Source organism: Ailuropoda melanoleuca, chromosome X (assembly GCF_002007445.2).
Source record: "Ailuropoda melanoleuca isolate Jingjing chromosome X, ASM200744v2, whole genome shotgun sequence".
NCBI classification, from domain to species: Eukaryota; Metazoa; Chordata; class Mammalia; order Carnivora; family Ursidae; genus Ailuropoda; species Ailuropoda melanoleuca.
The window spans coordinates 34789285-34799270 of record NC_048238.1 but is presented as its reverse complement, the minus strand read 5'-3'; positions in this window follow the sequence as shown (position 1 = coordinate 34799270).

Genomic DNA, 9986 nt, shown 5'->3' with positions numbered 1-9986 from the left:
GACGCCTAGTTAAATTTGAATTTCAGATGAACCACGAATACATTTTAGTATAAATGTGTCGTGAATATTTCATGGGACATGCTTATACTTTAAAAAAAGGGTATTCGTGGTTTATCTGGAATTCGCATATGACTGAGCGTCCTTAATTTGCTAAATCTGACAACCCTGTCTCCCAAAACTCTCCTATCCACCAGGAGTGACGGGACAAGAGCATTACTTCCTTCATCCATTTGCTCAGTGTTAGGTGAGGGCTAGACCTAATTACACCAGGATCCTCTCTTTTGACTTTCAAGGGTTTTTTTTGCCTATGATATACTTTCGTAAATTTAAATTTTAGTTAACGTACAGTGCAACATTGGTCTCTGAAGTAGGACTGACTGATTCACGCTTACGTACAATAACCAGTGCTCATCATGTGTTTTTTAGAGTAGTGTTGTTGGGCTTCGGAGCAGTTGGCCAAGAAAGAATTCTTGAGACGGCTTTGGTGAAAAAAAGATGGTTTAATTAAAGCACGGGGAGGACCTATGGGCAGAAAGAGCTGCTGCCCTGGGATTGTGAGGAGCAACTGATTATACACTCTGGAGTTGCGGGAGGTAAAGAAAAGGGAAATTCCAAAAAGGATTTTCATATGCTAAAGAAGACTCAAGGGATACTGGAGGCCTTGCTATTGTCAAGCTAAGGTAGTTTTTCCCTCTAGCAAGGCATTAACATTAAGACAGGGAGCTTCCTGGAGGAACGTTACACTCTGCCTGCCTGGAGTATTTGCCAATGGGCTGCAGGTTATAAGGACCTTTTATTTTACCTACATTTCCTTCTGCCATTGTCTCCCACGTCAGTCACAAGTTTTTCGCCTATGATACTAAGCAAGAAGTGACACTATGTAGCATCTAAGATCAGAAAACGATGCCCTGGCCCATGACCTTGAAAGATGTTTGTGGTTTCAATATGCAAGTGTAGGAGAGGGGGTGGTTCAGGCAGGTAGCAAAAAGGGTAAGGTGCAGCATGGAGAGAGCCTGTCAGATTGAGCACTAACTGTTAAATTTAACCAAAGAAGGGATTATATGGGGGAGGGCACATAGGACTAAAATTTTCAATTAGGAACATGTTTATTGTGAAGGTTAAATGTTAAATAAAAGAACTACCCATCAACTGGCAGGAAATGGGGAGCCAGTGAAGGTGTTTGAGCTTTGTAAAGTGCACAAATGCCAAGACAGATTTGTTGGGGGGAAGATGCTCTACTGTTTACACAGTTTCCCATCTCCATTTTCTTCTTGGAATTAACTGAAGAAGAAAATTGGAGATGGATTGAAAGCAGTGATCCCAGGAGTTTCTTAGCAGACCTACACCAGGAAAAACTTGCCCAACTCAAAACAGGAATCAGCACACTTCCCAAATACTCAGTTTTGAACTTTCTAGAACCCACTATGTTTATCAAAGCCACTCTCAATTTATGGAATGGAATCTGGATCTCCTCATTCAACTTCAGGAAACTCTTGACTCTCAAATTTGCATTCTCACAGGAGAATTTGCACAAATGTGACTTTTTAAAAAAGTTTTTATTTATTTAAGTAATCTCTACACCCAATGTGCGGCTCGAATTCACGACCCCGAGATCGAGTTCACGACCCCGAGATCGAGATCAAGAGTCGCATGCTTTTCTGACTGAGCCAGCCAGGTGCCGTTGTACAAGTGTGACTTTAAAGAAATCTGAAAGGAGAAGGGATAGTTTTCCATTAGGAATGTGAAATTATTAGATTACCAAAAATGTCTAAAGTAGCTAATTTCCAAAGCATCAACTCTGAAATGACTGGCTTGAAAAAAAAAAAAAAAGATCAATAAGAATTTAATCATTTTTTTAATTCATTTTTAAGCACAATGCAGTCATTTCTCTTCATATCATCTAAAATTTTATTCTTTGTCCATCTTGCTGCATATCCTAAAACAGGTTCTAATCCAGAGGCCCTGAGTTCATCTAAATAAACCTTATTTAGGGACATAATCAGCTAAAAGTGGAGCAGAACTCCTGCCATTTCATCCAGCCTAAAGAAACAGGAAATAGAGTGAATTTTTCTATTCTTGAAAGAGTTCTAGAACATTCTTATTTCTTTTAATTTGAAGAAGACCAAAAATATTATAGACAAGAACATAAAATCCCTCTTCTTTCCCCTCCCTGCAAGAAAGCCTCAAAGTCTCTTTTATACTGTGTCTTGAGAAATAACATCCTTTTTTGAGCTAGGGGTGAATATCTTAGCCTTTAAATCTAAAGCCCCCCCTTTCCTCGGAAGTCTCCAAGGGGCGTCACTGCTCCTTATAGCCTTGGAATTCAGCAAGATAAACATTGTAGGAAGCTTTCTCTTTGTTTCATAGATTGAGAGATTGAAACCTGGGGAAGGGCATATGTACTCAAGGTCACGTTTTGAATCGTTAGCAGTTCTACTTCCTATATGTAGCCCTCCTGATTCAATCTTTAGCGCTCAGTAAACAATCGGTGATGTGCGTGTGGTTAACTTTTTCACTGAAGCATTTAGAGGTGGATATGTGTGTGGCGGGATAATATATGATCTAATGACCCACATTTAGCCTAAAAGAAGCCTCCTCCTCCACCTTCATCTCACCCCTCCTCCCAGGCCAAATAGCCAAGACTCCTGTCATTCATTGCCCCATGGGGAGGATTCTCAGAGAAGAACTAGGAAACAAAGATGTCAAATTCTTGGCCCTTGAGTTTTAAAAGGAGAGGTGCATATACAAGATTTGAAAGAATACACAGTTCAGTGTGTTTCCCTAATTCTGCCCCCCACCCCCGCCCCATGAATTCCAGCAGTGAGTTCTGAGTGATCCCCAGAGGCAGCACTGAGATGGCTTGGTCCCTGCCAATCAGCCATCAGGGAGCCCTGTGGAGGCCAAGATAATGCCGTGCCCCCAGACCATGCAGCTGCCACTCAATTAAAATTAAGAGTTGCTTTTCAAGCGCCCTGGCCACCTGGCTGGCTCAGGTGGAAGAAGATGCGACTTTTTTTTTTTTTCAGTATCTTTATTTATTTGAGACAGAGAGCACAAGCAAGGAGGAAGCTCACAGGCAGAGGGAGAAGCAGACTCCCCACTGAGCAGGGAGCCCGATGTGAGGCTTGATCCCAGGATCCCGGGATCATGACCTGAGCTGAAGGCAGCCACTTAACCGACTGAGCCACCCAGGCGCCCCGAGGGTGTGACTCTTGATCTCGGAATCATGAGTTCAAGCCCCACGATGGATGTAGGGATTACTTACATTAAAAAAAACTTTTAAAAGGGGGCTCCCGGGTGGCTCAGTTGGTTAAGCGTCTGACTTCGGCTCAGGTCATGATCCCAGGGTCCTGGGATTGGGCTCCGCGTCAGGCTCTCTGTTCAGCAGGAAGCCTGCTTCTCCCTCTCCTTCTGCTGCTCCCCGTGCTTGTGCTCTCTCTCAAATAAATAAGTAAAATCTTTAAAAAAAAAAAAACTAAAAAAAATTGTTTTCAAAAGATATCATATACAGAATGGAAAAGGTGGGGGGCGGTGAGGGGAGAGTAACTCTACAGTGGAGAAACCTGACAAACACCACCTCAGCCAGGTGATCGAGGCCAACGCCAGCAGTGACAAACGATGTCGACAGTGTGTACTCTTGATATGATGTGATGAGAATGGCACTTGACCTCTATGACCTACCTCCCCAAACCCATGACCCCAGTCTAAGCATGAGGAAAACATCAGACAAATCCCAACTGAGGGACAGCCTATAAAATACCTGAGGACAAATATATAGAAGTAGCTTTTAGGCAACGAGGCTTGAGCAATGGAATGCAGAAAGGGCCCACGGAGACCCCCTTGCTGAATACACACAGGCCCATGAGGCAACACACCTCAAGATCGCCATAGGCCCTAACTCACCGGATGGGCTACTTACCACCAAGCGCAATTACTAGAAAAGGGAGAATGCCATGCATCACCCTACCGCATCATCTTCCCCCTTTAAAAGCAGTCCCCACCCACTGCCTCCTTGCAGACAGCCTCTCCTCTGCTGCCCTGCCCACAGCTCCCTTGCAGTGTATTCGACAAACTTCTGTCTCCTTTGTTCTGCCTCAGGTGAATCCTCTTACAGCCCACACCACCGGCTTCCACTCAATTGTCACCCCACATTTGGGGGCTCTCACCTGATGGGACAGACACCACATTTAGATACCACAAAGTACTCCTCAAAATTCTCAAGTTCATCAAAAGCAAGAACATTCTGAGAAACGTCACAGCCAAGAGAGCTTAAGGAGACATGACAACTAAATGTAACTGTGCATTCCTGGATGGGATCCTGCAAAAGAAAAAGGAAATCTGAATAGAATACAGATTCTACTTAATAATATGTCAATATTGATTCATTCATTGGGACAAATGCACCATACTAATGTAAGATGTTAATAATAGAAAAAAACTGAGTGTGAGGTATATGGGAACTCTCATATATCTTCTCAATTTTCCTCTAAATCTCAAACTGTTCTAAAAAGTAAAGTCAATAAAAAACCATAAAGTAAATGAAAATACAAGCCAAAAACTGGGAAGATAAAAGATAAGTTGTAACCAGACTATATAAATTATTCCTACAAATCAATAAGAAAAAGTATGCCTGATAGAAAAATGGACGACAGATGTGAACAGATACTTTACAGAAGAGGAAATACAAAAGGCCAGTAAATAGATAAGACACTCAACCTCATTAGTTGTTAGGGAAATGCAAGTTTGAAACCATGGAACACCACAACACACCACTAGATGGGCAAAAGTCTGACCATACCAAGTGTAGGCAAGAATGTGAATCAACGGAAACTCTCATAACATACTGGTAGGAGCATAAATTGGTGCGATGATTTTTTTTAAAACATTGCCTAATCTATTAAAGTTGAAGATATACACGCCCTATGACCCAGCAGTTCCATTCCTTGGAATAAATATGATATGAATAGGCACTTACATGTGCCAGAATACGAAATGTTTGTAACATTCATTTGCTCACTGGGGCGCCTGAGTGGCTCAGTTGGTCAAGCACCCGACTTTGATTTCAGCGCAGGTGGTGATCTCAGGGTCATGGGATCAAGGTCTATATTGGGCTCCATGCTCAGTGGGGAGTGCTCTCCCTCTCCCTTTCCCCTCCCCCCACTTGTGCTCTCTCTCTAAAATAAATAAATAAATCTTTAAAAAAAGAGAGAACATTCATTTGCTTACTATTCATAGTAGCCAAAAACTGGAAACAATTTAAATGTTCATTAACAATAGAGTGGATAATAAATTGTGGTATGTTCCATACAATGGGATACTATACCACAATGAAAATTAAGAAATGTAAATAATATATATTATATATATTACATTACACATAAATATAAATAAGATATGAGCAATGTGATTTCATTTATATAAAGTTCCAAAGCAGGCAAAAAGAAAGTATATTTTTTTTAAAGATTTTATTTATTTATATGAGAGAGAATGAGAGAGAGAGAGAGCACAGACTGGCTGGGGGAGGGGCAGAGAGAGAGGGAGAAGCAGACTTCCCACTGAGCAGGGAGCCTGATGTGGGGCTCCATCCCAGGGCCCTGAGATCATGACCTGAGCCGAAGGTAGACACCCAACCGACTGAGCCACCCAGGTACCCCGAAAGTATATTGTTTAGGTATGTAGCATAGGCGTTCAAAGTCTATAGAAAAGCAAGGAGGTGATTACCACAAAAATCCAAGAGTGGTTACCTATGGGGTGGTAGAGAAAGGGATGTGTCTAAAAGGGACACAAAAGGGGCGCCTGGGTGGCTCGATCAGTTAGGCGTCGACTCTTGATTTTGGCTCATGTCATGATCTCAGGGTCCTGAGATCGAGCCTCTATTTGGACTCTGGGCTTAGTGCAGAGTCTGCTTGAGATTCTCTCTCTCCCTCTGCCCCTCCCCCTGCTTGTGCTCTCTAAATAAATAGATGATTGATAGATGATAGATAGATAGATAGATAGATAGATAGATAGATAGATAGATAGATGATAGATAAAATCTTAAAAAAGCGGGAGACGTGCACAAGGATTTGGTGATGTTAGTCATTTGTTACACTAGTGCTCATTTCCTAATCATCCATATTCTGAACATTGATGTATGTTTGTGTGTTATATTTTACAATAAAAAGGTTTTAAAAATCTAGTTTGCTTTTTTGAATCTTGAGCAGGTGAGAATCATTCATATGTGATTTCAATGTATGTTTGGAGAATCTTGTGTTTATAAAATATGTCTTCAGTGAGTGTGGAAGTTTCCAAAGAACGGCCAGAGTTAGGTTGGCATGGTAATGACTGTCTTCCAAGACATCTTAGAGGTGGTATCTATCATGGGAATTTGCCACAGGACAGAATCTAGGCCTCGGCCTGCCAGCCTGAGGACCCGAGTTCTGACAGGTGTCTCAGAGTCTGACTCCATGACATTGGCTTAAAACAATAAACTCGAAAGATCTTACTGCTGAAAATAGCATTTTATTCACTTACAATGAGATATAAGTATGTGATAGTCTACATATTCATGTCAACCTGGTCAGTGTATTTTCTCCAAAAATGGAAGTGACACAGGAATCCTAGTTACTCAAAATCAGCTTAGTGAGCATACAATCAGAGCAAATATTTAATGCACGGCACTCTGTCGTACCCATCTCCACAGCTGGAATGTACTCCCTGGTTAGGCTGGATATTTGTGTCAGACTGACAGGACACTGTAATAAGCCACCTTTTTGGAGTGACTGCACAGACCATTGCTTTCCATTCGAGAGAGCTTTCCACCCCCTTCCGTGGTCCCTACCATGTTTGTTTTTCCCGATTAAACCCTGACTGAGACATGGCAATCTTGTTTCCAAGCTTTCGCGGGCACTTCCTCTCATTGAGCCATGGGATACTGACTACAGGGACTTTGGATATTCTCTTCAACTCCCCTGAAAAACCTCATCGGAAGCACTGGGTTCTCTGAATCTATGATGATAAAAGTCAGAATATTCATTATCTCTGAGGGTGAGGGAGGTAGACTGAGAAAGGGCCCAGGGGAACTTTCTGGGGTGATGGAAATGTTCTATATCTTGATCTGGATGGTGGTTACATGGAGGATACACCCAGATGAAAATACAACAAGCTGTTCACTTGAGATTCATGCATTTTACATGCAAATTACACCTAACCTATTTTTAGCATATTCTCAGTTTGCACCTAGCGGATGATCGTACTTAAACCAACATGAATAGAAACCATTGTTCATTTAGTTTGTTCATTCACTCACTCATTCATTCCTGCGTCCAATGTTGTGCCTTTACAATGTGTTCTGTGACCTCTGGGCTCTGCTAACTTGGCGCTGAATCTTGGGGAAATAAGCTGAGAATTTGTGTCCCATTTGAGGGGGGGAAAGGGGAAAATGCTTCCTTCCATATGGTTCACCTCCATGTTAGCAGGGACCCATGTTCACAGAGCACATTGTAAACAGCATTGGATGTATGAATGAATGAATAAGTGACCAAATTAACAAATGATGGCTTCTATTCATCTACGAAGAATGAAATGGAGGCAATCTTTGGCTAATGAAGTGATCACAGTGAGTTCAACTTCCAGATAATTACAAAGGCAAAAACAGGGCAAGACTGGGGCGCCTGGTTGACTCGGTCGGTGGAGCATACGACTCTTGATCTCCAGGTCATGAGTTCAAGCCCCATGCTGGGGGGTAGAGATTACTTAAAAACAAAACAAAAAAACAGGGCAAGACCATGCCTTAGCCACGAGTGTTTTCAAGACAGTCTCTGGAGCTCACAGGAGCTGGTTGGGATGCTTGATCACCTGAACAGACCCTTGGTCCTCTATTTCTCCTATCACCTCCTCTTCTGTCTTTTCTGCCTTTCCCATGCCACTTTGGACCTATGGGCCACCCCTCCTCACTCTTTCTCGTAACCATACCTGTGGGACAAAACCCTGATCCTTGAACCATGTGACTGCCTACCTTCTCCTCCCATCATGGGCTGCTGTCTGCTGCTGTGGAAACTCCCCTACCCCTAGGATTGGCTCTCAGCTGAACCCTCCAACCTGCCTGACCACCCTTTCCCCTGACCCAGCCACTGCCTCCTTCCTTCCTTCCTCCCCCATCTCCACAGCTATTTAAAGCTTCCAGCAATGTCTTTAAACCCCTATCCGCCCTCCAATCCCTTGGGAGACCACACTCTTAGCTCCAGCCAGCTGTTGGGCATCCATCGTCCTGACCATAAGGGGAAAGAGTCTAGACTGAGAAGCGTGAATTGGTCATTACTGATCCATTACCAGCATCAGGAAACCGACTGTGCTCTGTCTCCTCTCATCACCTCTGGCAGCTACTTCCCCTTCTTTATGAATGTGATGACTTATGAATGAAAAATCTCCAGTCTCCAGATAGCCTCCCTCACCCTCGGGAGGGCCCCACCAAGAACTCTGCACACAGCGGCCTGCGGGGTGCCTTGTACTGACTCTCTCTCCGTCATTAGCGAGATTAGTGAGAGTGGAGAAGGGAAGCATCCGAGCTTGGCTCTGCGCTGTCACTGTCGTGTGCTCATGCCTGGCCCTGCCTAGGTCTTACGTTCCCCATGCTTGGTGTGGTGCCAGGATGGGGGAGAGGAGTGTGGATCAGACCCAGCCTTATGTTCCTAACCCACTCCGTGTTCGGACATCTGGGTTGACTCCCTCTTTTATCCGTTGTCTGACTGTGTCTCAGTGCCTGGTTCAGCTACCCAGTTGTAGTTTATTTGCTTCTTTAAGTACATTTAAAATAATTTTTTAAAGGTTTTAAAGTACTCTCTACCCCCAACATGGGGCTTGGACTCAACCCTGAGATCAAGAGTTACATGNGGTGCCAGGATGGGGGAGAGGAGTGTGGATCAGACCCAGCCTTATGTTCCTAACCCACTCCGTGTTCGGACATCTGGGTTGACTCCCTCTTTTATCCGTTGTCTGACTGTGTCTCAGTGCCTGGTTCAGCTACCCAGTTGTAGTTTATTTGCTTCTTTAAGTACATTTAAAATAATTTTTTAAAGGTTTTAAAGTACTCTCTACCCCCAACATGGGGCTTGGACTCAACCCTGAGATCAAGAGTTACACGTTCTACTGACTGAGCCAGCCAGGCACCCCAGTATGTTTCCTATTTTAGAATAGTTTCAGGTTTATAGACTGACTGCAAAAATAGTACAGAGAGTTCCCCCATGTCCCACATCCAGTTTCCCCTGTTGTTAACATCTTATCTTCCTGTGCCATATTTGTCACAACTGAAGAACCAATATTAGTACATTATTATTCACTAAAGCCCATATTCCAGATTGCCTCACTTCTTACCTACTCCGGCTGGAGCTTTGATTTCTTTCCTTCCATCCTCTTCCCCTGAAATTCTTTTTAAAAAGATTTTATCTATTTGAGAAAGAAAGGGAGAGAGAGGGAGCATGAGCGGGGGGAGAGACAGAGGGAGAAGCAGACTCCTCGCTGAGCAGGGAGCCCGATACGGGGCTCGATCCCAGACCCTGAGATCATGACCTGAGCTGAAAGTAGACGCTTAACCAACTGAGCCATCCAGGTGCCCCTCTCTTCTCCCGAATGTGCCTTGACCTGGGCCTGATGCTCTGCGCCTGAGGCCCCTCACTTCCCCACTCCCCTGCCCCTATACATCCACGGTTATCTCCTCCTCAGCCCTACCCCCAGCAATGACGACACCAGCAGGTGAGCCTGAACCCTGGAAGGCCCAGTGACCTGCACTTCGGACCGGCGCTCGTCCCTGGAGCTCTCACAGTGTTTCCTGCAGCCATTGCGTCCTTCCCTCTCGCACTCAAGTTAAGTCTAGCCATATCACATTCTACCAAACTGGAATGGTCCTGTACGGACTTGGCTTACTCAGAAATCATTTGGTTTCAGGTGACTCATTCACTCACCTTAAGACCTGAACAAGAACAGGGGTCCTTTATTGGCAGGATCTAAGG